Source organism: Crinia signifera, chromosome 5 (genome assembly GCF_055691185.1).
Source record: "Crinia signifera chromosome 5, ASM5569118v1, whole genome shotgun sequence".
Lineage (NCBI taxonomy): Eukaryota > Metazoa > Chordata > Amphibia > Anura > Myobatrachidae > Crinia > Crinia signifera.
Window position 1 is genome coordinate 296,928,733 of NC_139221.1, and position 26,051 is coordinate 296,954,783.

General features: G+C 48.8%; 1 protein-coding gene and 1 pseudogene across 3 annotated transcripts in view; both read right to left on the reverse strand.

The window, feature by feature from the left end:
- LOC146081227 (macrophage mannose receptor 1-like) overlaps positions 1 to 26,051 on the reverse strand; it is a 610,592-nt gene that overhangs the window by 90,056 nt on the left and 494,485 nt on the right. The gene's annotated exons all lie outside the window — the stretch shown is intronic.
- Positions 15,706 to 15,824, reverse strand: LOC146005951 (5S ribosomal RNA; annotated as a pseudogene).

Below are 26,051 nucleotides of genomic sequence, written 5' to 3' on the forward strand. Positions count from 1 at the left end.
TTCCAAGTGGCCAGTTGAAATGGATTAAACGAAACTGCACAAGTGACACCATTTACAAAGAACAAGCGCAGGGCCTCACAAAGAAATTCTCTGACTGTGGGTATAAAAAATACCTCATAGAGAAAGCAGCGATACAGGTAGGGGACACAGATAGACAGATGCTGTTAACAAAAATAACTGAGGAAAGATCAAATGACAGCAGATATGAGTGGGCATTTATCTCGGGATATAATGTACAACACAGAGAAATGGAAAAATCATTCCGAAACCATTGGAAAATCCTGAAAAAGGACCCAATACTTAAATCAGTACTACCTGAAAATCCTGCATTTATATACAGGAAGGCCCCTAACCTGAAAGATAACCTTGTAAATATCGCCCTCATCCCTAAACAGCGGGAAGGAAATGTGAGAACCAAGGGCTTCCACAGATGTGTGAGGTATGTGTGGGGTGCCAAGGTATAAAATGGGATGGCAGCAGTAAAATAGAAAAAGTTAATATTAATGGGAAGGAGGCAACCATTCAGGAATTCATAACTTGCCACACAAGCAACATTGTGTATATAATCAAATGTGCATGTGATTTGGTGTATATAGGTAGAACCTCCAGACCTCTGAAAGTAAGGCTGGGGGAACACCTACGAAATAAAATGAAAGGTGTGGAAACTCATGCATTATCCCACCACTTTAAAACAAAACATAATTGTTCCACCAATTCAATTAAAAGCTTTGCTGGTATTAAACTCATTAAAAATCATATGAGACACAAGGATACTGCATCGTTTCTAGCAAAGAAAGAAATGCAATTAATATATGAGTATGGCACATTGATACCTGGTGGTTTGAACTCTGATTTTGAGTTAAAATGTTTTTTATAATTTCTTCTCTTTTCTCTCTTCGATATATCACGCACTTGTCACTTTTGATCCAGGAATCTGAACTATTTATATTTTTATATCTTTGAATTGTATTGGGAATGTTCATTTTAAATGTATTTTATACACTTATAAATTGTGTTTTATGGATTTTTAATATACATTTTTTATATCCGATTATTTATAGAACTAAAGAACTTGGGACCGATAAGAAAAAGGTTGCTAAGACAACCAAAGATAACACCCTGTATAATGGTACTGACGGAATACGGCGATCACGTGACCCAGATCATGCGGGCGTCACATTGTAATCTTCTCTGCAGTCAGTTATACGGGGATCAGGAAACAGTGGATCCACCATCTTTTTTAAGGGAAAAATTGCCCACACGCATCACAGCTAGATTCCACCTACTGGCGGACGGACCGGCAGGAGCGGGTCACGTGACCGCCGGGACGTCAGCGCGCTGACGCGGGAAGTACCTTTTTCCTCATTGGAGGATCAATTAAATAGATGGACTTTAAATATCTCCGCTTGGAGTGGAGGACTGAACTCTTCTCAAGCCTTGAAAAAGACCACGGACGTGGTCGAAACGCATCGGCCCATTAAGGAAATTGGAAGGAGCCCACCCCGAATACAGGAACAAGGAGGAGGTGACGCTGCCCGGAGACCAGCTGCAGAGGTCCAGGACTAGCGCCAAGTCGCGCACTTTGCCTATCTGAGAATCTAGTGGCCCACTGATTCTCCACACCATCTGGTAATTTGCTGATGACTTGTATTTTCCTGTATGTGGTGCATCTGGAGTGGATTCCTTTCCATTAACTTGCATATTTGAGAACTCTTTAATTATAGTTCTCCATATTATATGGTAATTGTGATATCATCATGTGTATGAGGATTTTATTTTTGTGTCACTATTCATTGTGTGTCATTAAACTTGTTTACGCTATGATGGTATTTTCATATCTCTCTTTCGCATGATATACACTGGAGAGACTTGAACAAGGAACAGTGCACAACCATTTGGATTTGAAAGATAAGAATTTGTATGGAACGCAAGCCGGAAGTCTAGATGTCTGAGAAACTTAGGAGTTTACTTAGTAATAAGAACACAGGGGAAGGATCGAAGTCCACCCTATAAGTATCCAACCTTTTCTGCACTTTCCCAGATTTAAAGCAAACTCTTAAATACCCGGGATGCGGCCCTATGATTATTAATAGATACCATACTACATTGAAGCATCATGGGTAACGGGAGGATATGAAATCATCCACCACCCGCTATAAATAGAGATCAGGTAGTCCACCATTCATTCTGGTGGCTTTACCTGCAGGAGAAGGCATTCAGATAGGAGGTAAGATGTGACACTTTGATTCCTACCACCAAATTGCCTGTATCCCTGTTTGAATGTATAGACTTAGTCCATTGAATATGTAACCATTCTTTATAAAAAATAAAAAAAATTATTGAATTTTTTTTTATCAAATAATTCATATATTTTTTAATGAAATAAAATGTATAGTTGTGTATATGTGTATATTATAAGGGCACGTTCGTGCCCTTATATTAAGGCTGAATCCAACGAACGGATTTTTCCCATAGGGAACTTTTCGGATGGGGGCATGGTGTTTGAGGGACTGCACCTCAAAAGTAACTGGGCGTACTGAGCTGAAATTTGGCAGGTACGCGTAGAATCGTTAACCGGTGCTGCGTGCCAAATTTCAGGTCGAAATATTAAAAAATGACCAATTGGGAGTGATCTAAACTTCCAACTGTCAGTGTTTTTCTGACACTTGCGAAATGACACTTTGTCACCCATGTTAGTCTATGAGGGTTTTTTTGGAAAGGCATAACTCGGGGTAGAGGAACAATTGAGACTTGGGGTTTGTTTTATTAGGTAGATATTGTCCCAGTGGAGTGCCTTTTGGGGTTGAGGATTTTCAGATAGGTACAGTTTTTTTATAATTTAGTGAAACGTCCCCCATTATAAAGATAGAAGAGCTCAACTTGTTGCGCAGCCGCAGTCCCGCCACTAGGTGGAGTACTTAGCTAGGCTTCACTTCGGTGTACCAAGATGGCCGACGGTGAAGCTAGTGTGAAGTGCTGCGGCCAGAGCCTCCTGCAGGTCCCCTCCATAAACTTCTGCCTGGCCAGCGTTGAGGTACTGGGTGGGGGGAGAGTGAGTGGGGGGCGCTGGCAGCCCCCACCCCACCCCATCTGCTCACATCAGCCTTCATCCCCCTGCAGCATGTGTAGCTAAGCTGCTGACAAAACTTAACAAGGAGAGGAGGAAGCAGCATGACTGGTGTGCTGAGAATGGTGTCAGCTGGGAGCGAGCCTCAGCCTCAGTGTGCACACCTCGTTATTAATACTAGACTATCTCTGTATGTATGCTCTCCCTGTCCTGTCACCCTGCAGCAGAGAGTGGCAGTGTGATTTCAGCTGCAGGGTGACAGGACAGGGAGAGCGTACATACAGAGATCTTCAGTGCAGACACAGCGTATTGTTGTATTAATCTAGCCAGCAGCTGCTGCTGCCTCCAGAAGCCCCCGGTGTATGTAGCATGACAAGTCCTCTTGTGGCCACCCCACCCCACGGTGAGTGCCTGCCCCACCCCACCCCATTCTGAGTGTCTGCCGTAGTAGATCTCTGTATGTACACTCTCCCTGTCCTGTCACCCTGCAGCAGAGAGCGGCAGTGTGATTTCAGCTGCAGGGTGACAGGACAGGGAGAGCGTACATACAGAGATCCATACATACCTCCCAACTTTTAAGTCCTTAGAAGAGGGACACATGCCGTTAAATAGGGGGCGTGGCTACCGGAAAGGGGGTGTGGCCTATATGCCTGCCGTAGTAGATCTCTGTATGTACACTCTCCCTGTCCTGTCACCCTGCAGCAGAGAGCGGCAGTGTGATTTCAGCTGCAGGGTGACAGGACAGGGAGAGCGTACATACAGAGATCCATACATACCTCCCAACTTTTAAGTCCTTAGAAAAGGGACACAGGCATTAAAATAGGGGGCGTGGCTAACGGAAAGGGGGCGTGACCTATATTCACGTCTGCCTGCCGCTGTGGGGGTTGGGATGGCCATCATTGCCATTGCCATCGATGGTTGCCATCGATAGCAATTCTGCAACTGACCATCGATAGTCCTAAACTATGCAATGGATGACCATCGATATTTTACATATCGTTGGTCATCCATTGTGTTTGATTGGCATGTGGGCCAATCAAAAACACGGGGGCGGAGCTTCATGGGTGTCAGGAGCGGAGCTAAGCTCAGTGTCCTGGCACTTTGAAAAAAAAAGCAAAACATTGTTTTGCTGTTCCATTGATGGTACTCTGCCCCCCCCCCAGTGCCCCCATGTGTATGCTGCCCCCCCCAGTGCCCCCGTGTGTACGCTGTCCCCCCAGTGCCCCCGTGTGTATGCTGTCCCCCAGTGCCCCTTCGTGTGTACCCAGTCCTCCCCAGTGCCCCCCGTGTGTACGCTGTCCTCCCCAGTGCCCCCCATGTGTATGCTGTTCCCCCCGTGTGTACACTGTCCCACCCCCAGTGCCCCCCGTGTGTACGCTGCCCCCCCCAGTGCCCCCATATGTACGCTGTGCTCCCCCGTGTGTACGCTGTCCCACCCCCAGTGCCCCCCGTGTGTACGCTGCCCCCCCAGTGCCCCCGTGTGTATGCTGTGCTCCCCCGTATGTACGCTGTGCTCCCCCGTGTGTACTCTGTGCTCCCCCGTGTGTACGCTGTGCTCCCCCGTGTGTACGCTGTGCTTCCCCCCGTGTGTACGCTGTGCTTCCCACCCCGTGTGTACGCTGTGCTTCCCACCCCGTGTGTACGCTGTGCTTCCCACCCCGTGTGTACGATGTGCTTCCCACCCCGTGTGTACGATGTGCTTCCCACCCCGTGTGTACGCTGTGCTTCCCACCCCGTGTGTACGCTGTGCTTCACACCCCGTGCGTACGATGTGCTTCCCACCCCGTGCGTACGATGTGCTTCCCACCCCGTGTGTACGATGTGCTTCCCACCCCGTGTGTACGATGTGCTTCCCACCCTGTGTGTACGCTGTGCTTCCCCCGTGTGTACGCTGTGCCCCCCGTGTGTACGCTGTCCCGCCCCCATGTGTACGCTGCCCCCCACCGAGTGCCACCCGTGTATACGCATTATTATTGTTATTGTTATTATTATTATATTTCCTGCCCAGACTCTGTCCTCCCCATGCTGCCGCCGAGACTCGTCGGGACCAGGTTAAGGCTCTTCCACAGCCTGCGGCCTAACAATCTGGTGAAGCACCGGCCTTGAGTTGCCTCCGCCACCCGGAAGACAGAAAGCAGCCACCCGGGCCATCAGAGGAGCAGCTGCACCCAGGTAAATCCATCCACCCACTGTCCCTGTGTGTACCCTGTCCCCCATCCCCACTATCCCTGTGTGTACCCTGTCCCCCCAACTGTACCCCACACCAGAATCCCTGTGCATACCCTGTCCCCCCCCCACTGTTCCTGCATGTACCCTGCCCCCTCAGTGCCCGCTGTGTGTACGCTGCCCCCCCAGTGCCCGCCGTGTGTACGCTGCCCCCCCAGTACCCCTGTGTCTATGCTGCCCCCCTACAGTGCCCAGTGCCCCCTGTGTGTATGCTGTCCCCCCCATGTCGCCGTGTGTACGCTGTCCCCCCACCCCAGTGCCCCCGTGTGTACGCTGCCCCCCCAGTGCCCCCGTGTGTACGCTGTCCCCCCCAGTGCCCCCATGTGTACGCTGTCCCCCCCCCAGTGCCCCCATGTGTACGCTGTCCCACCCAGTGCCCCCGTGTGTACGCTGCCCCCCCCAGTGTCCCTATGTGTATGCTGTCCCCCCCAGTGCCCCCGTGTGTATGCTGTTGTCCCCCCCCAGTACCCCCGTGTGTACGCTGTGCCCCCCCATTTGTCTACGCTGTCCCCCCAGTGCCCCCGTGTGTATGCTGTCCCCCCCAGTGCCCCCCGTGTGTACGCTGCCCCCCCCCCAGTGCCCCCGTGTGTACGCTGTCCCCCAGTGCCCCCCCATGTGTACGCTGTGCCCTCGTGTGTATGCTGTCCCCTTCAGTGCCCCCTGTGTGTACACTCTCCCCCCTGTCCCTGTATGTACCCTGTTCCCCCCAGTGCCCGCCGTGTGTACGCTGTCCCCCCCCAGTGCCCGCCGTTTGTACGCTGCCCCCCCATTGCCCCGTGTGTATGCTGTCCCCCCACAGTGCCCCCCCCGTGTATGCTGTCCCCCCCAGTGCCCCCATGTGTATGCTGTTGTCCCCACAGTGCCCCGTGTGTACGCTGTGCCCCCCCATTTGTGTACGCTGTCCCCCCCCAGTGCCCCCCGTGTGTACGCTGTCCCCCCAGTGCCCCCCGTGTGTTCGATGTCCCACCAGTGCCACCGTGTGTACGCTGTCCACCCCAGTGCCCCCCCATGTGTACGCTGTGTCCCCCGTGTGTACGCTGTCCCCTTCAGTGCCTCCCGTGTGTACGCTGTGTCCCGATGTCCCTGTATGTACCTTGTCACCCCCAGTGCCCGACGTGTGTATGCTGTCCCCCCAGTGCCCGCCGTTTGTACGCTGTCCCCCTCCCAGTGCCCCCCGTGTGTACTCTGTCCCCCCCTGTACTGCAGCTGCACCCAGGTAAATCCGTCCCCCCACTATCCCTGTGTTTACCCTGTCCCCCACCCCATTATCCCTGTGTGTCCTGACCCCCACCCCACTATCCCTGTGTGTACCCTGTCCCTCCACTGTCCCTGTATGTACCCTGTCCCCCCAGTGCCCCCGTTTGTACACTGCCCCCCCCCCAGTGCACCCGTGTGTACGCTGTCCCCACCAGTGCCCCCCATGTGAATGCTGCCCCCCCCCAGTGCCCCCGCGTGTGCGCTGTCCCCCCCCAGTACCCCCGCGTGTACGCTGTCCCCCCCAGTGCCCCCGCGTGTACGCTGTCCCCCCCAGTGCTTCCCGTGTGTGTGTACGCTGTCCTCCCCCAGTGCCCCCATGTTTACCCTGTGCCCCCAGTGTGTACGATGTCTCCCCCCAGTGCCCCCCGTGTGTACGCTGTCTCCCCCCAGTGCCCCCCGTGTGTATTGTGTCCCCCCCAGTGCCCCCCGTGTGTATGCTGTTGGCCCTGTGTGTGTATGCTGTCTCCCCCCCAGTGTGTACGCTGCCCCCCCCAGTGTCCCCCGTGTGTATGCTGTCCCCCTCCCAGTGCCCCCCCGTGTGTACGCTGTCCCCCTCCCAGTGCCCCGTGTGTATGTTGTTCCCCTCCCAGTGCCCCCCGTGTGTACGCTGTCCCCCTCCCAGTGCCCCCCGTGTGTACGCTGTCCCCCTCCAGTGCCCCCCGTGTGTACGCTGTGCCCCCCGTGTATACGCGTTGTCCCCCACCGGTGCCCCCATATGTACGCTGTCGCCCCCCACAGTGCCCCGTGTATGCTGTGACCCCCCATTTGTGTACGCTGTCCCCCCAGTGCCCCCCGTGTGTACGCTGTCCCCCCTAGTGCCCCCCATGTTTACGCTGTCCCCCCAGTGCCCCCCGTGTGTACGCTGTCCCCCAGTGCCCCCCAGGGGCTGTCTGGCAACTTTTAGCCTAGGGGGCAAGTCCAGAGCACTGGCCCATATCCCCCATCATTCTGGAAAGCTGAATGCTTGTGCGCGCCGGAGGCGCACAGAAAAATTAGGCGTGCGGCCTATCATAAGGGGGCGTGGCCTGTACCTTGATTGTATTGTGTACCTGCAGATTGCACATTGTGATGCTAATTACACATTATGCCGCACACCTTGATGCCCATTGCACCCCATACTGTGATGGCAATTACCCAATGCTCCCACACCGTAATGCCCATTACGCCCCATACCATGATGCCCATTACACGGCACAATGTGATGTCCACAGTGCCAGATTTGCCCCCAAAGTGCCAGATATTCCGCCACAGTGCCAAATACACATATGCCCCCACAGTGCCAGATATGCCTCCACAGTGCCAGAGACACATATGCCCCCCCAGTGCCAGAGACACATATGCCCCCCCAGTGCCAGAGACACATATGCCCCCACAGTGCCAGAGACACATATGCCCCCACAGTGCCAGATATTCCCCCCACAGTGCCAGATACACATATGCCACCACAGTGCCAGATATGCCCCCACAGTGCCAGAGACACATATGCCCCCACAGTGCCAGACACACATATGCCCCCACAGTGCCAGAGACACATATGCCCCCACAGTGCCAGAGAAACATAATATGCCCCCACAGTGCCAGATACACATATGCCCCCACAGTGCGAGATATGCCCCCACAGTGCCAGAGACACATATGCCCCACAGTGCCAGATATGCCCCCACAGTGACAGATACACATATGCCCCCACAGTGCCAGATATTCCCCTACAGTGACAGATACACATATGCCCCCACAGTGCCAGATATGCCCCCACAGTGCCAGAGATGCCCCCACAGTGCCAGAGACACATATGCCCCCACAGTGCCAGAGATGCCCCCACAGTGCCAGAGATGCCCCCACAGTGCCAGAGATGCCCCCACAGTGCCAGAGACACATATGCCCCCACAGTGCCAGAGATGCCCCCACAGTGCCAGAGACGACACACATGCCCCCACAGTGCCAGAGACGACACACATGCCCCCACAGTGCCAGAGACACATATGCCCCCACAGTGCCAGAGACACATATGCCCCCACAGTGCCAGAGATGCCCCCACAGTGCCAGAGGAGACACACATGCCCCCACAGTGCCAGAGACGACACACATGCCCCCACAGTGCCAGAGACGACACACATGCCCCCACAGTGCCAGAGACGACACACATGCCCCCACAGTGCCAGAGGAGACACACATGCCCCCACAGTGCCAGAGGAGACACACATGCCCCCACAGTGCCAGAGGAGACACACATGCCCCCACAGTGCCAGAGGAGACACACATGCCCCCACAGTGCCAGAGGAGACACACATGCCCCCACAGTGCCAGAGGAGACACATATGCCCCCACCAGCAACTCACCATTGTTGCTGGGCTGGGGGGTCCGGGACAGACAGCCCTCCTGCTCCCCCGGGCCGCTTAGCCAGTCACTGGCTGCTGGCCGCGCTGGATCACCATCCACCTCCTCCAGGCACAGGCAGCCCTCCTGCGCTGGCCGCGGCTTCCAGAGCACGGCCATTTTCCTGTAGCCGCGGACGTGTTCTGGAAGCCGCGGCCAGCGCAGGAGGGCTGCCTGTGCCTGGAGGAGGTGGATGGTGATCCAGCACGGCCAGCAGCTAGTGACTGGCTAAGCAGCCCGGGGGGCACATGGCACACTGCCCCCCGGCCCAGCCCGCCCCTGGTGCCCCCCCATGTGTACGCTGTCCCCCATTGCCCCCGTGTGTACGCTGCCCCCCGTGTGCCCCCCGTGTGTATGCTGACCCCCCCAGTCCCCTGTGTGTACGCTGTCCCCCCAGTTCCCCCCATGTGTACCCTGTGCCCCATGTGTATGCTGTCTCCCCCCAGTGCCCCCCCATGTGTATGCTGCCCCCCATGTGTATGCTGCCCCCCCAGTGCCCCCCGTGTGTATGCTGACCCCCCCAGTCCCCTGTGTGTACGCTGTCCCCCCAGTTCCCCCCATGTGTACCCTGTGCCCCATGTGTATGCTGTCTCCCCCCAGTGCCCCCCCATGTGTATGCTGCCCCCCATGTGTATGCTGCCCCCCAGTGCCCCCGTGTGTACGCTGTGCCCCCATGTGTACGCTGCCCCTCCCAGTGCCCCCCGTTTATACGCTGTTCCCCCAGTGCCCCCCGTGTGCATGCTGGCCCCCCAGTGCCCCCCGTGTGTACCCTGTCCCCCCAGTGCCCCCCGTGTGTACGCTGTGCCCCCGTGTGTACAATTTCTCCCCCCAGTGCCCCCGTGTGATCGCTGTCCCCCCTTGTACCCACCGTGTGTACACTGCCCCCCCGCCCAGTGTCTCCGTGTGTATGCTGTTGCCCCAGTGTGATTAGGCTGTCCCTCCCCCAGTGCCCCCATGTGTGTACGCTGTGCCCCCCTGTGTGTATGCTGCCCCCCGTATGTGTACGCTGCCCCACCCCAGTGCTTCCCGTTTGTGTGTACGCTGTCCCCCTGGCATCCTACATTCTCTACCATCCAGCCAGGGGACATGGCCGCCCGCCCGCCAGCAGCTCCTATCCCCGGCATCTTACATCCCCTACCATCCAGGCCGGGGACGTGCTTGCCTGCAGCTCCTAAAGCTGAGCCCTTTATTATTATTGTTAATATTATTATTATATTTCCTGCCCAGACACTGTCCTCCCCATGCTGCCGCCGGGACCAGGTTCAGGCGCTTCCACAGCCTGCGGCCTAACAATCTGGTGAAGCTCCTGCCTTGAATTGCCTCCGCCTCCCGGAAGACAGAAAGCAGCCACCCGGGCCATCAGTGGAGCCGCTGCACCCAGGTAAATCCATCCCCCCACTGTCCCTGTGTGTACCCTTGTCCCCCATCCCCACTATCCCTGTGTGTACCCTGTCCCCCATCCCCACTATCCCTGTGTGTACCCTGTTCCCCACACCACAATACCTGTGCATACCCTGTCCCCCCACTGTCCCTGCATGTACCCTGCCCCCTCAGTGCCTGCCGTGTGTACGCTGCCCCCCCCAGTGCCCACTGCCCCCTCAGTGCCCCCGTGTGTACGCTGCCCCCCCCAGTGCCCCCTGTGTGTATGCTGTCCCCCGCAGTGTCCCCGTGTGTACGCTGTCCCCCCCACCCCAGTGCCCCGTGTGTACGCTGCCCCCCCCAGTGCCCCCGTGTGTAAGCTGTCTTTCCCCCAGTGCCCCCGTGTGTATGCTGTCACCCCACAGTGCTCCCATGTGTATGCTGTCCCCCCAGTGTCCCGTGTGTACGCTGCCCCCCCCAGTGCCCCCGTGTGTACGCTGCCCCCACCAGTACCCAGTGCCCCCCGTGTGTACGCTGTCCCCCCCCAGTGCCCTCGTGTGTACGCTGTCCCCCCCAGTGCCCTCGTGTGTACGCTGTCCCCCCCCAGTACCCTCGTGTGTACGCTGTCCCCCCAGTGCCCCACATGTGTACGCTGCCCCCCCCAGTGCCCCACGTGTGTACGCTGCCCCCCAGTGCTCCACGTGTGTACGCTGCCCCCCCAGTGCCCCACATGTGTACACTGCCCCCCCCAGTGCCTCCGTGTGTACGCTGTCCCCCCACAGTGCCCCCCATGTGTACGCTGTCCCCCCCAGTGCCCCCCGGGTATGCTGTTCTCCCCCCCGTGCCCCCATGTGTACGCTGTGCCCCCCCCATTTGTGTACGCTGTCCCCCCCAGTGCCCCCCCATTTGTGTACGCTGTGCCCCGTGTGTACGCTGTCCCCCCAGTGCCCCCGTGTGTGCGCTGTCCCCCCCCAGTGCCCCCCGTGTGTATGCTGTCCCCCCCAGTGCCCCGTGTGTACGCTGTACCCCCCCATGTGTACACTGTGCCCCCTGTGTGTATGCTTTCCCCTTCAGTGCCCCCCGTGTGTACGCAGTCCCCCTAGTGCCCCCGTGTGCACGCTGTGCCCCCCAGTGCCCCTCCTGCATAAGCTGTGCCCCCCCTATGTGTACCCCATGTGTACATTGTCCTCCTTCAATGCCCTACAGTAAAGCTTCTACACTCTGGGTGCCATCCTCATTGCCAGGGGTTTCATGGGATGGATGTCTTGCCTGTTGACAGGGGTTTCATGCACTGGGACGGGTGTCATACTCAATGCCAGGGGTTTGTAATGCTTGTGGCCGGGGGTAATGCTCATTGCCAGGGGTGTGTTATCATTAAACATTTAAAAAATCTAATTCTATTCTTACACTGAAATTTAAAATAAAAATAAATTGAAAAAAGCTATGAAATTCCATTGACAAAAAACCTTACGGTTTCACATGTCCCATTAAGGCTTCTTACACATGATCTGGAATTTCTGAAACCTGTTGTAACTCTTCCACTCAAACGCCAAAAAGCAATGAAATTACGATCATTAAGGCTGACGCCTTAATGGACGTGTTCCTTGCGCAATACAGATATGGACAAGAGGGGATTTTGGTTGGGTCAGTCGCACAAGACTGCTGTAGGTTATAAACAGGACCCCTTTATCTGAATATTAGGATATCGATATTTTTTGATAGGGGTGTGCTACCATTGGACATAAAAAGGAGACAATATTTAGGAAAAGAGAAAGATCTGTCCTTATGAGGTGCACCAAAGAGAAAAGTAAAATTTAACTTTTATTATGTATCGGATAAAAGGCTGCGAAAATGTATAAAAAACACAATACTGACTTACAAAGGTGGGGTTATACACAATTAAAACTAAGGTGGCAGGCAGATGTTGCTAACAATATAATATATAATATGTGGTGTTTAGAGTGTTTTCACTTTTGCACTATAAGTGGCTACACCGTCTCTGTGCAGTAATGTGGGTCTGCAGAGCCCACACGTTGCTGCAAGAATTATGGGGTGCCACAGGAAGGAGTGGGTCGGGTGACCTCTCAGAACTCCAAGTATCCGTTGGTACTGCAATACAATTCAATGCACGTACGTAAATGCACCCTTGAGGTACCGGGCAAGAAGCCTCTGGTTACTCTCTATTAGGGGCGTGCACTGTGTATCTGAAGGTCACTCAGCCGTTAATCAGGGTATTCCTGTGCCCTTTGATAGGCAAGGAGATACACCCTGTGCGAGTGTCAGACACAGATGCTCCCTCAATGTGTGAAATTAAGTCTACACATAGAGTTTAAATAAAGAGCACTATTGCAGACAAGTCTCAGCCCTTAAAAGGACTAGTAAGACAAAAGCTGCTGGGTGAAAACACAATCAATCAAAATGCATATAAGAAAAATAATAAAGAGCAACAGTCTGCCTGCGCACCGCTAGCCGGCACGCGCTTCGCAGATCAGCTTCCTCAGGGCCAACTGAGCTGAGCTACTGTGACTGTTTAAATATTTAAAGTCATAGCCTGTCATCCTATCGTGTGGCACCATGGGGGACGCGCCCCCGGAAGAACCCCCGGGAACGTCAACCTATCAGAGCCGCCATGGAGTGCCTCACCTCCGGACATTGTCCTGGATGTGGGCGGCACGGTTGCCTAGGAGACCGGAATGCGTAAGCGGCTTCCTTCCGGCTCATCGTGTCAGTGATAGAGCGTTGTCGTTACCTTGGCAACGCTCCCTGTGTTAGTACGGGGATCCGTACATATGTGCGTCACCCCCAGAGCCAGTCTCGGAGGTGAGCGTGATGGTTGCCTTGGAAACTGGAGTGTACGTGTACTCCACTTCCGGTTGGTGACGTCAGCGAGGAACGTTGACGGCCGTGATGTCTACCTTTGCCAGAATTCTGAAAATCTACGATTAACTTTTATAAGGACATCTCCTTACACACGAACCCTTACGCAGATGTGTCATAAAGATGACAGAGTGATAGCGATCCATGCTGATCCATACGGCACACAAACAGTCCAGTGAGAGTCATAACAACAGAACATCCAGTAACTGATCGGGCTGAGATGTTGACAATCACAGGTTGCTATGCCAACCTAGACGCCTACTCTCCCATGTTGCCACGCCAGCACACACGCCCACTCACCATCACGGCCGTCAACGTTCCTCGCTGACGTCACCAACCGGAAGTGGAGTACACGTACACTCCGGTTTCCAAGGCAACCATCACGCTCACCTCCGAGACTGGCTCTGGGGGTGACGCACATATGTACGGATCCCCGTACTAACACAGGGAGCGTTGCCAAGGTAACGACAACGCTCTATTACTGACACGATGAGCCGGAAGGAAGCCGCTTACGCATTCCGGTCTCCTAGGCAACCGTGCCGCCCACATCCAGGACAATGTCCGGAGGTGAGGCACTCCATAGCGGCTCTGATAGGTTGACGTTCCCGGGGGTTCTTCCGGGGGCGCGTCCCCCATGGTGCCACATGATAGGATGACAGGCTATGACTTTAGGTATTTAAACAGTCACAGTAGCTCAGCTCAGTTGGCCCTGAGGAAGCTGATCTGCGAAGCGCGTGCCGGCTAGCGGTGCGCAGGCAGACTGTTGCTCTTTATTATTTTTCTTATATGCATTTTGATTGATTGTGTTTTCACCCAGCAGCTTTTGTCTTACTAGTCCTTTTAAGGGCTGAGACTTGTCTGCAATAGTGCTCTTTATTTAAACTCTATGTGTAGACTTAATTTCACACATTGAGGGAGCATCTGTGTCTGACACTCGCACAGGGTGTATCTCCTTGCCTATCAAAGGGCACAGGAATACCCTGATTAACGGCTGAGTGACCTTCAGATACACAGTGCACGCCCCTAATAGAGAGTAACCAGAGGCTTCTTGCCCGGTACCTCAAGGGTGCATTTACGTACGTGCATTGAATTGTATTGCAGTACCAACGGATACTTGGAGTTCTGAGAGGTCACCCGACCCACTCCTTCCTGTGGCACCCCATAATTCTTGCAGCAACGTGTGGGCTCTGCAGACCCACATTACTGCACAGAGACGGTGTAGCCACTTATAGTGCAAAAGTGAAAACACTCTAAACACCACATATTATATGATATATTGTTAGCAACATCTGCCTGCCACCTTAGTTTTAATTGTGTATAACCCCACCTTTGTATGTCAGTATTGTGTTTTTTATACATTTTCGCAGCCTTTTATCCGATACATAATAAAAGTTAAATTTTACTTTTCTCTTTGGTGCACCTCATAAGGACATATCTTTCTCTTTTCCTAAATAATGCAATACAGATATGGTACGCCATCACAGCCTGTGGGTAAGTGCAGATTCAGCACTCTCACAGAGTGAGATTGCTGTCACTCACACAATGGTGGAGCTGCTAATTCTGAGATTTGTGTGCTCATTGGAATACACACATGCAGTCTATGCAACTGAAGGTCTGAGCAGTTATGTGGCACACTCATCCTAATACTGTAATTACCCGCAATCATCTAAAACTGTCTATACTGTACCTCCGAGTTACTATAGTGTTCATTCTAGCACCCGCCATCTTTGAAAACCCATGCAGTTCCTCTTCCCTGCCTGGGGTGTAGCTGTCTGCTGTAGTGCTTCTAGCACAGTGTGGTCTGTATATCAGTACTGCAAACCAGACCTTTGCTAGAAACACTACAGCAGACAACAACACCCCAGACAGGGTAGAGGAACTAGGAAAGGGTGGGGAAGGGCCCGCACAGCTGGATTAATTCTGATTAATTAATCAAATTTGTTGTAACCAACATAGAAACCACATGGTCATGAATACTGGTGGTTATTTGGTTGGTGGTGCGCCCAGCGTTCAGTAGCAATAACTGAGGGTGGGTTTGTTTTGTTTGCAAGATGCAAAACAAAAGAAAGCAAACGCTTTTTGGGCGCACTCTTTAGAAAATGTAGAGTTAATTTATTTAAAACATAACTTTTATTATGGACTTGTTAAAATAGGACTGCATGGCGCATAAATACAATAAACATCGTTCTGCATGTGCAATTAGTTTGGTTTTTGTTGTGTGGTACTTTTGGATAATAAATAATATATCATATATCAATAATATGAAAAAGATGGCCACACATATAATTTGTCATTCATTGCATATAGTCATCAAAGGTATAGTGACCTGAGTGACCAAAGGTGGCAAAAATGAGTTATTGGTCCCCAACTGTGAAACAGATGGGGTTTCCGTGACCCCACGTTCCTAGGTAAATCTATTCAATAATTGCTGCCTAAGTTGGCAAATAAACTGAAACAATTGCTGCCAAGGTTGGCAAGAAATTATGAGAAAAAGCAGTAGGCGGCTCCTGTGCTGTCAGTCAGTTGACTTGGATACCTAAAACAAAATACCACACCTGGACTTCTCCAGGGGTCACCCACCTGGATACTGCCCTGGCCCTTCACTGCTTGGCTTCCAAGTTCGAAATGGGTTTGGGCACTCCAGTGAGGTATGGTGGTACACTCGTTACGAGTTGGGTCACGACCCGACAGCTCAGGTTAACTGCTAAATATCCCCATTAATTATGGATACTGGACCCAAAAAGTTGGGGCAAAAAAATTATGTAATTTGTTAGATATAGGTATATAAATATATGTCTCTCACCAATGATCATAAGAGCTTAAGCATGCACTCAGAAATTCAATAGCTGGCAGCTGGTGACGGATTGAAACATAATTGAATACAATATCTGAGAGAGTAAAGGATTATTATGTAGCACCTTGCTTATTGATGTAGTCCCGTATTATCAGGTTTTGACAATGCTTTAGAATCAATTAGTGGTTTTAACAATAGTGTATCATTGTATAAGATTGTTGCTCATAGTGATGCTGTGTGCCTGGTTGATGGAATAATTGGGTCACAGCTGTATACAATACAAAGAAACCGCAGATGATGACCTGTGGCAAAACTTAGACAATGATTTATAGCCTTTCAACAATGTTTCTTTACACAAGGAGATTGCTCCAAGAGATACAGTGTGCCTCGTTGTTTGAGTAATTAGGTCACAACTGTATATATTATAAAGGAATGGCAAAAGGTTAGTTGATAGCAGTTATCCACAGAAATGTCATATATACAAAAATATTAAGTTTGCTCCTCCGGAGGAAAAATATGATTGAAAACAGTACTGTTAGCTGGCACCCTATAGATAAAACGTGGCAGACGTTTGTATTATCTGGAGCAACAAATACAATGTGACAGGGATGGCAGAGATAATAATTATGGAGTGTACCACAGATTGTGGCAACTCCAGTACCTGATCCTTGTGGTGTACGGGGAGGGCTGGCTGCTCTGATCGTGTGCGTTGTCCTCAGCCGGCAATTGGCTGGGCGGGTGACACAGTCCGTCCAGGTGTAAGGGTAGAGGAACTGCATAGGTTTTAAAAGATAGCGGGTGCTAGAATAAACACTATTACTAGAACTATCCCACTGAGGGTCCAACATCTTTCACACCCACTACATATATCCATTTAATTTAGTATTCACATGCAGTTACCAAAAACATCTTTCATAATTGCAAAAACTATAATACTCCCAACTACTATGCATCTACACTTTCTTCTCCTATACGCCTTCATGCTGTTCTGTCTTCCCCGATACCTACTGCTGTGTGTATTGCCTCATCTGCACCAATGTGTCTTTCCCCATCTGCGCTGCCCTGTCTTTCCACACAGTTGCCACTGTTTTCTTCTATCTGTGCCACTGGCTTCCCCTCTATTAGTGATACTCTGTCTCCCCCTCCATCCATGCTGCTCTGCCCGCCTCATCCATGACACAGTTTCCCTCCATCTGTGCTGCTTTGTTTTCTCTTTATCCCCTTTGCTCTGAACGCCCTCCCCCATCAGTGCTGTCTTTCCTCCAATTGCTCCTCTGTTTCCCACCCAATCGCATCACTCTGTCTTACCTTCCCAATCTGTGCCACTCTTTTCCACCCATCTGCTTTGTTAGTCCCCCATCAGTGCTGCTTAGCCTTCCTACCATCTACGTATTTCTATTGCTCACCATCCGCACCACACTGTCTCATACCCCAATCAACACCACTTTTACCCCATCCTCTCGGCTCTGTTTACTGCTCAGACCTTCAGTTGCATAGACTGCATGTGTGTAATCCAATGAGCACACAAATCTGTGAATTAGCAGCTCCACCATTGTGTGAGTGACAGCAATCTCACTCTGTAGAAATTTATAGGATATGACCTGAAATGGCGCCTTGCTGCCTATGAACTGTACTTAACCCTGGCTATCACCAAATAACCTTTACAATACCATACAATCACAAAAATGGGAAATTCCAATCACTGGCGCAAAGAAGGGGATAAAGATGTCTATATCTTCTTATGTTTTTTCTCAACAATCTTCAAAAGTTGTCGCTCCGCCGATATGTGGGAGGAGTTTAAAGAAGAATGGTAGCGATTAGATGTAATTATCACAAATTTTAGAGATAATGAGGTGGATATATCAAAAGAAACTTGGGCGTACCCCACTTACGGTAAGTAGGGCAGTGTATAGGCTCGTAGCGGTTTCTTTATGTTCTTCTGGTGTTGTCCTCCTCAAGGTAAGTTTTTCTCAACGTGGATGGATGTGCAAAAAAAAATTTGTACACAGAATCAATACATGGATATGTACTATGTTGATTATATTTCTTCAAAGGTACCCCCGTGAGCTCAATAACTGGTAGATAGTAGTGTCGAGTCGTACCTTACTCACCAAGAGATAGAGCAAGGTGCACATATAAAGGTTTCTTTTTATATATTCGAGGTGACTGTTATGTGTGAAGATCAACAATGGGTAAACGTACCCCAACTCACGTGGAAAGACGTTATCTTTAAGCACGTAGCGGGTTCTTTGGATGGATTCAACTGCTATCAGCAGACCATTGTTTTCTCCCAGAATTTGGTGGTGAATAAAACAAGATACAATAAAAATGGTGTGTCAGATTATTGATATAGTATTAATAGGCCTCCTTTCTTCTAAGGTGACCCCGTGAAATCAATAATCAGTAGGCAGTGATATCAAATCGTACCTCACTCACCACAAGATGGAGTAAGGTACATATATAAAGGTTTCTTTTTCTAGGTGATTTTTGTGTGTGGAGATCAACAATGGGTACACGTACCCCAACTCACGTGAAAAGAAGTTATCCTTAAGCACGTAGCGGGTTCTTTAGATGGATCAGACTACGCTCAGCAGACCATTGTTTTCTCCCAAGATGTGATGGTGAATGAAACAATACAAATGGTGTGTCAGAGAATTGACATAATATTAATATGCCTCATTTTGCAATAGGCATATATTAATAAAGAGTGACTGTGTTTTATTTATTTCTGGTGATTTAAATGTACAGGTATCGTACCATAACTCACACTATAAAGTGCAGATAAACACCCATAAAGGTATCTTTAGAAGTAGATTCCCTCCACCTTGTGATAGTTTACTGAAAAGGCTCAATACCAGGAGATTTGTGATCTTCAGAATTTGCGTACCCAACTCACAATTCTATCAGTGTTACACCGCCCATCAAGGTATCTTTGTCTTTAGATAGGGATCCCTTGTGGTTTTAAATTTTTCCTTCAAAATACTCCAACAGTGATTTCTTCAAAAGTTTATATTTTATTATACGGTAGAAAACAAGTAAAAATCCTCCATCCCAACAATGGAAGGATCCCGATATATCCAATATAATACAAGTCCCAAAAATAGAAAAATAGTAAAAAGACAATAAAAAAATCTTTAAAAATTGCTAAAATACATACAGTGGGTCCAAAAAGGTATCCAGGGGGAAAGGATGATGGCTGCTCACTCTCCACAGTGCTTGTCAATGTGTTTCGGTGTCTACAACACCTTTTTCAAGACATCACTGTGAAGGGTGAGTGTCCATCTTTTATAGTGAGAGCAGCCTATCAGCATACACAGGAAATGAGCATACCAGGTCGTATATAATACATCATTAAAACGTGTATATCCAGCCTTCAAATATATAATTCATATACAGAAAGTCCATCCACTTAGTGGAAATATGAAAAATTCATGCCTAAAGTCCGTACATAGCATGTGAAACAACTCAGGTCCCAGGTTAGCATAAACGGTCGCCATGGCAACCCACATATTGCTTCCGGTGTCGAGGGATAGTATAACCTTAATACAGATATTTTTAGAAGGAGGGAAGAGCTCCATTTAATCCAGCTATACCGAGATCACCTCCATAAATTCAATCTGTACTTCATATATCGTATGAGAAGAGAGAACACGATCCATGATAATCCTAGGCAGTGGAGCTTCCGGCCGCTGGACCGCAAGCTACGGAAGCCCCAACTGTTCAAATCGGCATGTAGTTTCTGGGTATCTGGACCGCAACAAGCGGAAATGGCTCATACGCGTGGTATACGAGTGAGGGATGTAATGCTGTCCATCAAGGTGGTGAAGCTTCCGGTTGCTGGACCGCAACTTACGGAAGATCAAGACGTAATTTGGACCGCATATATGCGGAAGTCGCTGAAGAATACAATATGTGTTGTCATGGCGAATCCGTTTTTCTAATACAAATCATAAAACGACAAAAGAACAGAAAACAGCAATTAGTATAGCACTAGAATATCCTCTAGCATATACATGATTTATATCACTTAACAATTAGATAGTATATACATAAAGTTATATTCATTTTTTTCTCCATATATATCACTCACCAACCATATATCATAACTCACTTTTTAGAGTAATACGCTGGGGATAAATATATGCTTAAAATGGCTCTATTATGGTTACAAGAACCATTTAAGCTCAAAATCACTGTTTAAGCCTCCCGGCAATAAGGTGTTACAGTTGAAGATGAGATTCATCTCCATTTTTGCCAGGGAGGTAATGGTGTCATTATGTCTTAAGTTCTTTCTTGTGACCTTCAGACCACAGAAAGCGACTATTTCAGATGGAGAACAATTATGTACACTTTTAAAGTGTGAAGATAGTGCGTGCAACTCGAAACCATTTTTTATGTTTCGAATATGCTCACCTAATCTTATTTTCAATGCCCTCGTAGTACGACCTATGTAATGCTTGTTGCAACTACATTTTATGGTGTATATAACATTTTTAACATTGCATGTAATAAAATCTTTAATATCTATTTTGTAGTCATTTATTACATACTCTGTAGTTTTGCTGGTACCATTCCCTTTTATATCTCTACACCCCACACAACAGTGTTTTTTTAGGTGTGGCAGTTGTGTGGGGTGTAGAAATATAAAAGGGAATGGTACCAGCAAAACTACAGAGTATGTAATAAATGACTACAAAATAGATATTAAAGATTTTATTACATGCAATGTTAAAAATGTTATATACACCATAAAATGTAGTTGCAACAAGCATTACATAGGTCGTACTACGAGGGCATTGAAAATAAGATTAGGCGAGCATATTCGAAACATAAAAAATGGTTTCGAGTTGCACGCACTATCTTCACACTTTAAAAGTGTACATAATTGTTCTCCATCTGAAATAGTCGCTTTCTGTGGTCTGAAGGTCACAAGAAAGAACTTAAGACATAATGACACCATTACCCCCCTGGCAAAAATGGAGATGAATCTCATCTTCAACTGTAACACCTTATTGCCGGGAGGCTTAAACAGTGATTTTGAGCTTAAATGGTTCTTGTAACCATAATAGAGCCATTTTAAGCATATATTTATCCCCAGCGTATTACTCTAAAAAGTGAGTTATGATATATGGTTGGTGAGTGATATATATGGAGAAAAAAATGAATATAACTTTATGTATATACTATCTAATTGTTAAGTGATATAAATCATGTATAGGCTAGAGGATATTCTAGTGCTATACTAATTGCTGTTTTCTGTTCTTTTGTCGTTTTATGATTTGTATTAGAAAAACGGATTCGCCATGACAACACATATTGTATTCTTCAGCGACTTCCGCATATATGCGGTCCAAATTACGTCTTGATCTTCCGTAAGTTGCGGTCCAGCAACCGGAAGCTTCACCACCTTGATGAACAGCATTACATCCCTCACTCGTATACCACGCGTATGAGCCATTTCCGCTTGATGCGGTCCAGATACCCGGAAACTACATGCCGATTTGAACAGTTGGGGCTTCCGTAGCTTGCGGTCCAGCGGCCGGAAGCTCCACTGCCTAGGATTATCATGGATCGTGTTCTCTCTTCTCATACGATATATGAAGTACAGATTGAATTTATGGAGGTGATCTCGGTATAGCTGGATTAAATGGAGCTCTTCCCTCCTTCTAAAAATATCTGTATTAAGGTTATACTATCCCTCGACACCGGAAGCAATATGTGGGTTGCCATGGCGACCGTTTATGCTAACCTGGGACCTGAGTTGTTTCACATGCTATGTACGGACTTTAGGCATGAATTTCTCATATTTCCACTAAGTGGATGGACTTTCTGTATATGAATTATATATTTGAAGGCTGGATATACACGTTTTAATGATGTATTATATACGACCTGGTATGCTCATTTCCTGTGTATGCTGATAGGCTGCTCTCACTATAAAAGATGGACACTCACCCTTCACAGTCATGTCTTGAAAAAGGTGTTGTAGACACCGAAACGCGTTGACAAGCACTGTGGAGAGTGAGCAGCCATCATCCTTTCCCCCTGGATACCTTTTTGGACCCACTATATGTATTTTAGCAATTTTTAAAGATTTTTTTATTGTCTTTTTACTATTTTTCTATTTTTGGGACTTGTATTATATTGGATATATCGGGATCCTTCCATTGTTGGGATGGAGGATTTTTACTTGTTTTCTACCGTATAATAAAATATAAACTTTTGAAGAAATCACTGTTGGAGTATTTTGAAGGAAAAATTTAAAACCACAAGGGATCCCTATCTAAAGACAAAGATACCTTGATGGGCGGTGTAACACTGATAGAATTGTGAGTTGGGTACGCAAATTCTGAAGATCACAAATCTCCTGGTATTGAGCCTTTTCAGTAAACTATCACAAGGTGGAGGGAATCTACTTCTAAAGATACCTTTATGGGTGTTTATCTGCACTTTATAGTGTGAGTTATGGTACGATACCTGTACATTTAAATCACCAGAAATAAATAAAACACAGTCACTCTTTATTAATATATGCCTATTGCAAAATGAGGCATATTAATATTATGTCAATTCTCTGACACACCATTTGTATTGTTTCATTCACCATCACATCTTGGGAGAAAACAATGGTCTGCTGAACGTAGTCTGATCCATCTAAAGAACCCGCTACGTGCTTAAGGATAACTTCTTTTCACGTGAGTTGGGGTACGTGTACCCATTGTTGATCTCCACACACAAAAATCACCTAGAAAAAGAAACCTTTATATATGTACCTTACTCCATCTTGTGGTGAGTGAGGTACGATTTGATATCACTGCCTACTGATTATTGATTTCACGGGGTCACCTTAGAAGAAAGGAGGCCTATTAATACTATATCAATAATCTGACACACCATTTTTATTGTATCTTGTTTTATTCACCACCAAATTCTGGGAGAAAACAATGGTCTGCTGATAGCAGTTGAATCTATCCAAAGAACCCGCTACGTGCTTAAAGATAACGTCTTTCCACGTGAGTTGGGGTACGTTTACCCATTGTTGATCTTCACACATAACAGTCACCTCGAATATATAAAAAGAAACCTTTATATGTGCACCTTGCTCTATCTCTTGGTGAGTAAGGTACGACTCGACACTACTATCTACCAGTTATTGAGCTCACGGGGGTACCTTTGAAGAAATATAATCAACATAGTACATATCCATGTATTGATTCTGTGTACAAATTTTTTTTTGCACATCCATCCACGTTGAGAAAAACTTACCTTGAGGAGGACAACACCAGAAGAACATAAAGAAACCGCTACGAGCCTATACACTGCCCTACTTACCGTAAGTGGGGTACGCCCAAGTTTCTTTTGATATATCCACCTCATTATCTCTAAAATTTGTGATAATTACATCTAATCGCAACCATTCTTCTTTAAACTCCTCCCACATATCGGCGGAGCGACAACTTTTGAAGATTGTTGAGAAAAAACATAAGAAGATATAGACATCTTTATCCCCTTCTTTGCGCCAGTGATTGGAATTTCCCATTTTTGTGATTGTATAGCAATCTCACTCTGTGAGAGTGCTGAATCTGCACTTACCCACAGGCTGTGATGGCGTACCATATCTGTATTGCGCAAGGAACACGTCCATTAAGGCGTCGGCCTTAATGATCGTAATTTCATTGCTTTTTGGCGTTTGAGTGGAAGAGTTACAACAGGTTTCAGAAATTCCAGATCATCTGGTGATGTCAGCTGCCCGCCCTCCGCACCCGCATTATCAGCCCATTAGCCCATATGCTAATCCCCCCCCCCCAGCCAACACAGGCAGAAACTGGAATGAACTTTTGTAAACAGAGCCCCTCCCCTTCCCACCGCATAAAAGACTTTTGCGTCACTCTGTGTTGCATACAGTAAATTTTGCGTCATTCCCTGTGTCAATATGTGAATTTTGGGCACATTCCCTGTGTCAGAATGTCAATTTCAGGCTCATTCCCTGTGTCAGAATGTCCATTTCGGGCACATTCCCTGTGTTAGGATGTGAATTTCGGGCACATTCCCTTGGTCAGAATGTGAATTTCAGGCACATTCCCTGTGTCAGGATGTGAATTTCGGGCACATTCCCTTGGTCAAAATGTGAATTTCGGGCACATTCCCTGTGTCAAGATGTGAATTTCGGGAGGCAGTGAATCTAAAAATTCCCTTGAGTCTTTGGCTTTTAAAGGAGAGTTGCTTTTTGGGTCTGAACTTGAATCCATCATAAAGCAGGCTACGGGGGGTACGCAGGCTACTTCACGATCAAAATTTGGAGTTTTAAACCTTCTTTTTGCTCGTCCTTTCCAGGGGGAGCATCCAGCAGAGGACAGGTAGGAAGAGGTAGATTCCCAGCCAGTAAGGGAAAAGCTTCCAAATCCAGGTTTGGAGCCTTTAACAAGAAGCAGGTGTCAAAAGGAGAGGATAAGTCCTCTGCATGACAGGGTAGACACTCCCCCTTCTGGCCTCAGAGTGGGGGGTCACCTCCTGCAGTTTCGGGACCGATGGAATATTCCAACCTCAGACCCTTGGGTTTACTCCATTGCCTCAAGGGGTTACCAGATAAATCTCAGGGGCGGTCCCCCATGGAGATTTCTCCCCACTCCTTTGCCAAGGGAAGCCAGTTCACATACTGCCCTTCTGGGGGCAAAATTGGCTCTCAGTGAAAAGGGGGTGGTGGTCCCGGTGCCTCGGGAGAAACAAAAGAAAGGATTTTACTCAATCCTCTTCTTGGTCCCCAAACCAGATGGTTCTGTCAGACCCATTCTAAATTTAAAGTCTTTAAATCAGCATCTTTGGGTGGATCATTTCCGCATAGAGTCTCTGCGTTCAGTGCTTTGCCGCATAGAGCCAGGGGAATATTTGGCATCAGTGGATATTTAGGATGCATATACCTATATGCAAGGAATATCAGTCCCTACTTTGCTTTGCGATAGGGGAGACCCATTTGCAGTTCCAGGCCCTACCCTTTGGTCTGGCTACAGCCCCAAAGGTCTTTACAAAAGTGATGGCTGTCATGGCAGCGGCCCTCAGGCTCAGAGGGATAGTGATTACCCCATACTTAGACAATCTACTATTCAAAGCAGAATCAGAGAAAAGACTTCAGGAAGACCTAAGGGTGGTGACACAGTTCTTGCAGGACATGGGATGGGTGTTGAATCTTCCCAAGTCTCATTTGATTCCCACACAGAGACTACAGTTTCTGGGGGTAATTTTGGACACCCACTTACATCGGGTATTCCTACTACAGTCCAAAGCAAGGGACATCCATCCACTGGTGTAGAAAATCTTGCAAACACCAACAGTTCGGCAGGGGGTGAAACTTCTCAGTAAAATGGCGGCGACGTTCGAGACACTCCAGTTTGACAGGTTTCATTCAAGGACTTTGCAATGGAACATCATTTCCTGTTGGTCAGGGAATGCGAAAACCATGAAACAGGAGAGATTACTCCTATCTCAAGAGACAAAGGAGTTCTTAGTCTGATGGACACGGAGACATTGCAGCTGGGGCGCTCCCTTCACTCTTGGGACTGGGTGGTTATCACAACCGATGCCATTCTCAGGGGATGGGGAGCGGTTGCCCTTCACTTCTGGTTGCAGGGTCTATGGTCCAGTCATGAATCCAGACTGTCGATAAATATATTGGAGCTTCGGGCAGTTTGGAAAACTCTTCAGTAGGCAGAAGATCTTCTGAAGGGACTCCCGATACGGGTGCAGTCAGACAACGCCACGGCTGTGGCTTACCTGAATCATCAGGGTGGGACTCGCAGCAGGATGGCGATGCAGGAAGTCTTGCGGATTTTCAGGTGGGCAGAAAGCAACATTCCTGCTCTGTCGGCTGTATTCATTTTGGGGATCCGGAACGTAGAGGCAGATTTCCAAAGCAGAGAGGATCTGCTGGAGGGGGAATGGTCATTACACTAGGAAGTATTAGAGGAGATTGTGCATTGCTGGGGGCTCCCAGAAGTGGATTTAATGGCATCCATGACCAACTGTCAGGTTCTGAGGTTTTGTTCAAGGACCAGGGACCAAGCCGCTTGGGTGGTGGATGCCATGACGGTTCCGTGGCAC